The 6,895-nt window shown below is 40.5% G+C and overlaps 1 long non-coding RNA gene across 1 annotated transcript; it reads right to left on the bottom strand.

Moving 5' to 3' along the window:
- Positions 1-798: 798 nt before the first annotated feature.
- On the bottom strand, positions 799-2,029 carry LOC307170365. Its single transcript, XR_013823361.1, has 3 exons — positions 1,812-2,029; positions 1,210-1,347; positions 799-943 (listed from the first exon to the last, which is right to left on the bottom strand). It is a non-coding gene; the product is annotated as an uncharacterized lncRNA (long non-coding RNA).
- Positions 2,030-6,895: the final 4,866 nt, after the last annotated feature.

Raw genomic sequence — 6,895 nt, forward strand, 5'->3', positions numbered from 1 at the left:
GATGGGTGTTTGAGCATTACCTTGTCTAGGTTTTTTTTTTTTCCCCCGTACTGTTATTTGTGTTTAGTTATTGTGAACCACTTTGGGCAACAGCTGCTGCAATATAAAATTAAACTCTTCAGGCAAATGAATAAAATGATCAAATAAAGAGACTTAAAGTATGTGATTTATTTGTTAAACAGGAAAAACATCCCATACATCAACGGTAAAATCAACACTGTTAACTGCATGCATGGCCACATTCTTTATGGCCAGGAGGACACCCCCTTAGAGCCTGGACATTGGCCATCAGGGTGAGTTTTTTGGCAGTTTTCAGCACATACTGCAGGCTTTGCTGGTTCGGCTGCAGGCTTCACTGGAGGCTCTGGAGGACCCTCCTTAGGACCAGAACATGGGGCATCAGGGTGAGTTTTTTGGCAGCTTTCAGCACATACTGCAGGCTCTTCTGGTTCGGCCGCAGGCTTCACTACAGGCTCTGGAGGACCCCCCTTAGGGCCAGAACATGGGGCATCAGGGTGAGTTTTTTGGCAGCTTTCAGAACATACTGCAGGCTTCACTACAGGCTCTGGAGGACCCCCCTTAGGGCCAGAACATGGGGCATCAGGGTGAGTTTTTTGGCAGCTTTCAGAACATACTGCAGGCTTTGCTGGTTCGGCCCCAGGCTTCACTGGTTCGGCCACAGGCATCAATACAGACTCTGGAGGACCCCCCTTAGAGCCAAAACATGGGGCATCAGGGTGAGTTTGTTGGCAGTTTTCAGCACATACTGCAGGCTTCACTGGAGGCTTTGCTGGTTCGGCCCCAGGCTTCACTGGTTCGGCCACAGGCATCAATACAGACTCTGGAGGACCCCCCTTAGGGCCAGAACATGGGGCATCAGGGTGAGTTTGTTGGCAGTTTTCAGCACAAACTGCAGGCTTTGCTGGTTCAGCTGCAGGCGTCACTGCATGGATTCAGATAGTCAGCTTTAGTCAGTCCGTTTTGCAACATTCAGTCTTAGATGTACAGTACAAAACAAAGCATGAACAGCAAGTTGTACTTACAGAAAGAATTGTATTTTAAGTATTATTCATCATCTATTAAATTTGTAAAGCAATCACGTGCTTGAAACTGTGCTATCGGCTCAATACTCAATACACGGTGAATGATAAAATGCATCCAACTGAAATAACAAGGCGGCTGACTCAAACACGAATAGAACATAAATACCTGTAAATGGAGCCATACACTGACGTCCACATCCATTGCTGCAGCATTTCTCATGTTTCGGACAGTCACTATCATAGGAACACAACTCTGCACAATTTCCTCCTCCAGATTTTGTGCTTGGACACTGTCCTGGCTTTGCTGTGATACAGACACATGACAAATGAAAAGTGGTCCAAGACCAGAGTAGGTTTTACAAGAAAATACTAGTTCAGTCATTCTACTTTATAGTTTCACATTTAGTTCAGTTTAATTAACATTGTCCTCCAGAGCAGTCTCAATCACAAGTACATCCTCCACGGCACGACCATCAGCTTTACCAGACACCACAGGAGTGTTGTTGTAATAGTTTCAGTATTTAAAAAGTCAGGGGTTTCACAGTGTGCATCTCAAACTTGAAAATATTCATACATTTATCTGCTTCAAATCAAGTAGAAATACCCCACTACTGTTGAGGTGTGTTATACAAGTAATGCAGAATGACGACATCCATCAATATGTTGTTCATAAGTTTACAATTACAACTAATTGTACTGAACATCATATTTTGTAAGGCATTTATGCATTTCTTCGGGCAGTGTAATTAAGCTAAAAGATCTTCTCACCTATGACTCCAGCATGGTTTGTGCTCAAACATGCAGACAGACACAATAAAACAACACTCAACGAGCCGTACACTCGAGCTGTCATCCTCTTGACCTGTGATCTCACAATCAACTCTACTGGAAAACACACTGAATTAGTCAGTCAGTAGAAACAGTGAGGCACACAAAACTACACCAAAAACATGTGCTGCATAAATTGCTGTCCAAAGATTTATAGATCCAAGGAAGTCTGGGTAACTCCAACCCTGATGAATCTCACCTGCGTGTAGCTTTCTAGTAGCCTAATCTTGAAGACATTGATTAGCTTGTTCAGGTGTGTTTGATTAGGTTTGGAGGAGTGGAGCGCTGCAGTCACGCCAGATGACATAATTAGAAGATTGAGTGTTTCTATGGCAACACTATCAATGAAAAAATGGTCAGGTGGTACAGCGATCACATGGTACAAGTCGAAGCTCTAAGGAAAATTGCACCTTTACAAGTTGTTGCTATGAATAACCTCTTACACCTAACCTCTACAGGAAGTGGATCTCTACATGGCATAAATCTGTGTAGAATATGAAGAGACAGCATACACAGACACAGGGGCATGTCTAGAATTGGAAACTGAATTACAGTTGCTGATTGACTTGCGATGCGGATCCAAGTAATTATGACTAACAACAATGTTTCAAGCAACTAGGGAATACAGCCATGCTTATATCAACGCCACTTTTTTAAATATATATATTGATGATGAACAGATAGAATTTTTGTTTTTGTTATTTCCTGTTCTGTGCCATGTTTTGTAGTCCTTTGTAGTTTTTCTCGTTTATTAGTCTTCCAGGTGTTTCTAATTAGCCCCGCCCCCTTGTTATCTTGTTTAGCTTGTTTGCCTGTGTATTTAAACCTCTGTGCTTCAGTTGTTGTTTGTCGGTCGTTATAGCTATTTCCTTGTTTCTGTCCTGAGTTCTGTGGTCCATTGTTTGCCCTGGATTTCCTGTTTGTTTTATTAAAATAACGCTTGCATATATGGATTCTCTCTCTGCTTCATTCCTGCCACATCGCAACACATAAGTTAATAACTAATGATCGTTGCGAGTGAAGTGAATCAATCAAAACTAACTTAAATAGCTGGACAATAACTTTATTCTTGAGCTGCTGTAAAGCCAAAACAATCTCTGTTACTTTAATTTCCTATTATCAATGTAAAGCCACTTTGGAACAATGTACATTGTTAAAAGCGCTATATAAATGAAGATGACTTGACTTCACTTGACTAAAACCAAATCACAAACAATCACAAAAATGGCTATTGCCTCAGCAATCCGCCCGAAGACACTGTACACCAGGGATGGGCAACTTCGATAGTGATGAGGGCCAACATTTTTCTCCTTCATACCAAGGTGCCAAATTACTAATCCACACTCACACCTTTTACACTGTCTGACTCAATTGACTTTTTATTAGGGGAATTCAATAATGTAATATTTTTTTTAAAGATTTTATTAACCATATAACTTGTGAAATTATGCTAATACAAATGGGAAACTTTGTCAGTTATAGCAATATAAGCCTACCCCAACAAGCAAATGTAAACGTCTCAATTGCAACAAACAAATGTACAGATGTCCTAGGCTATTTTTGATTACAAGCCTAGAGAACATTCTCAACAGTTAACAAGTGATTTTCAAAAAATAGTAGGCCTATTGGTATTAATCTAATCTAATCCACATCCACATATTATCATGAATAAAAATACTATTTTAAAAAAAGTATAAGAACATAATTAAGTGCACACATTTCGGTCATGCATTTGGCAAAAATGATTTTGTTGACTGCATTTTACCTTTGCAATCAAAGACAAGTGCAACTCTTGCGTCACCGGTGTCTTTCATATGTAACAAGTTAGCTCAAAGGGGAAATATTAATAATAACTCATAATTATCAGTTATGATTAATTATTAATATTTGGGTCAGTTAATTGGATTAACTTGAGGTAGCTAAATTAATATTACAATCAATTAATCAGTTCCAACGAACTCTTCTAAGAACGAATTCTAAGAAAAGCGTATCTTTCATGGCCACCAAAAAATTATTATTTCTTAGCATGTACAGCGCTTAGAGCATGTAACAAGATCAAGATCGTAAAATGGACTTTGTTGCAATCAGAGAATCAGAACCAAATACATATTGTTCACAAGTTTTATTAACTAAATCACAAACATAACTAAACTAAACAAACATACATACAATCATACATACATACATACATGCATAGGTAAAATGGTGAGTGATATGGAACCGGAAACAGGAAATGGAACTATGGAAAAGATCTATTTAACTATGAAAAGAACCATCAGCTTATCATTTTCAGAGCACTTCATTAAATTGATACTTGCATGGTCTGTGCAGTGGACACAATTCTTGAAGTGGTTGAAAATTGAGTTCGTTGATGTGTCCGTGAGTGTCAAATGTCACTGTACAAGTTGCAATCGTTTTCTTCTCTGCTGGATGGAGAAGATATGATGAACTTGCATGGTTATTTCGACGCTGTTCTCATGGCTGGAGTGCAGATTGTGGCCTGCAGGCTCTGGGCCGGCAGGACACGCAGAGCAAATGGTGGGAGTTGCGATGGACTTCGTCCGCATTGAATGAAGACATTGAACTCCTGAGGTTGTCCTTGTATCAACACAGTATCAACTTGAAGAAGCAGCAGTAGAGGCCAGAAGAGAAGAGAGAGGGGTTCACTGTGGATTTGCCCCACCTCTCCGGGTTTGCTTGACCAATGAGAAGGGTGGAATTTCCAAGCGGGAGATTCCACTGTGGTTGATTTATGAATCTTTGTTCTAAGCGTGCTCATTTGCAATGGTAGCTGGATTGATTTCTGATGACGAAACTAAGAAAGATTCTTGTAATACTAATATGTTGCACAGCTATCGGCATATCATGTACACAATCATTTCGATCTTCAAAGTACCAATTTATAGAGACCAAACATGGTATACGTGAGGTTACGTTGACCGTTGGTTCTATAATAAAATACATAGTATCAAAGAGATAATAGTATCAACAGATAATAGTATTAAAAGACACAACACAAGACAGTAAATCAATCACAAAATGTTCTGGAATGCATGTTAATTTCATATTAATCAGTTCATCGATAAATGAATGCAGGAAAGTCTGTTCTGATGACTGTATTTCTTGTGAGCAGGGGCCCTGTTCACATTGCTAAGAGTCATAAAACCAACTTATCTGATCGTGGTCATGGTTAGAGTCATAAAAGCAACTTATCTGATCGTGGTCATGGTAACTAAGACCTTCTTGCCCTGTTTGGGGGAATGGGGCCACAGATCCCAGAGTGAGTTCTAAATATCATTTGTTAACCTATAACAAATACTTGTGTCTGACTTGTCTCAGTCGTTACACATACTTCTCGTTCTCTTCGCTTAACCGTTTAATTTAGTGCCGATCCGAGCCAGCTGGCATGGCTATGGTTTCGTTTTCCACTAGTGGCGATAGAGCCTTGGGTGCTAAGCCTTTTCTACATAAATGCAATGAATATTTTGATTTATAGATTTTAATCTGCGATGACATAACTTAAAGGTTAATTTATGTACAGGTAACATGCAATAATGGAGAATAAAACATTGCAGTCAAGTTAAAAATAATTTCCCATCATTTGCACCGATATGCTTGTGGGCAGCTCGGTGAGCCGAGTTCGAGTTCCGGCTCGAGGACCTTTCCCGATCCCGTCCCCGCTTTCTCTCTCCCACTTCACTTCGCTTTCTGTCTACTCACTGCAATCAAAGACCTTTGATTATCATAATAAAAAGGCAAAAATGCCAAAAATAAATCTTTAATAAATAAATAATGCCCGATTACCTGTGGCAGTTGTTTTCACAAGTTCACACTTACATATGATTGAGGGAGAACGGGGGTGAAAGTAGCCTAATTGGTAAAGATCTGGGGTTGGGTATTGATAGACCATACTTGTGAGTGACAGACCACAGCAAAAATATATCTCTGTCTAAAAAATCATCTTTTCAAATTATGTTTTTCTGAAAAAATTGTACTTTCGCCCCTGCTCTCCCCTTAACGAGTAAAATAAGGGTATTTAGCATGCCGTTCGAGGGGATTGAGGGCTCCAAGCTTGAAATTTAGCCTAAACCCAAAGTATTCCCGGCTGGGAATAGGAACCAGCCTAGCGTGAGGAGTCTGGGTGGTGTTTTTTTTGTATTCATCATTCAGTGGCTCTGAATTGTCAAAACCCCTCTCAAAATGCATGCTACAGATTCGCATCCGTAGCAAGCATTTTGAGAAGTCAATTCAGAGCCATGTACAAGCGAACGCCAAAATCCAGAACTGATCAGATCAATTCGTTCACAGAAATTGGTGGTCTTTTTAATGTGTGTCAAACTGAGCCACTGACATCTGTGAAGTAAACTTTGAATCGCTCGGGATGGACCAAATATCCCCCCCCCCCCCCTCCTCTTTTTATGAAGAGAGGACATCAAAATCTAGCCTGACTACGTCAGACTTCGTACTTCCGCTCAATTTCATTTCGCTTCTGTACTTAGTCTGAGACAGCTTCAGAGCTTTCTGTTTGCCACCGGTCTGGAAACAGCCGGGCCAATCAACGAACAGAGGGCGGGCTGAGAGCCGTGACGTAGACGCTGATTGTACCGTGGATGCGTAGATTTATTTCACTTAACCTGCAAAAGTCGTTCACAGCCATGTTCACTCCGGTATTTCGCTCGATGGTTTTGTTTTTGCATCATACATGTGTTTACAGTGGAAGTTAAATGCGGCTGAGCATGCGCATAACACACGCCATAACCAAACGTTATGTGATTGGCTTACGGGTAACCAATGATTTTAAACTTCAGACAAGCGCCCCCCCGCGAGAGAGAAAACACTTCTCTATTATGCCATTCCAGACTCTGTCTACGAAGCAAAGAGAAGTAGCAGAGTCTGGTATTACCAGGCTAATCAAAATCATCCTCACTCCCTGAAGGCTCCATTTTGTATTGTTTTGCGAATTTTTCCGCTACGGGTTAATTAATAGGCATCGGACTCAGTGTGCAAGGTTTCTGTGTGTGACG

Source organism: Squalius cephalus (assembly GCF_949319135.1).
Source record: "Squalius cephalus genome assembly, chromosome: 13".
Taxonomy (NCBI): Eukaryota; Metazoa; Chordata; class Actinopteri; order Cypriniformes; family Leuciscidae; genus Squalius; species Squalius cephalus.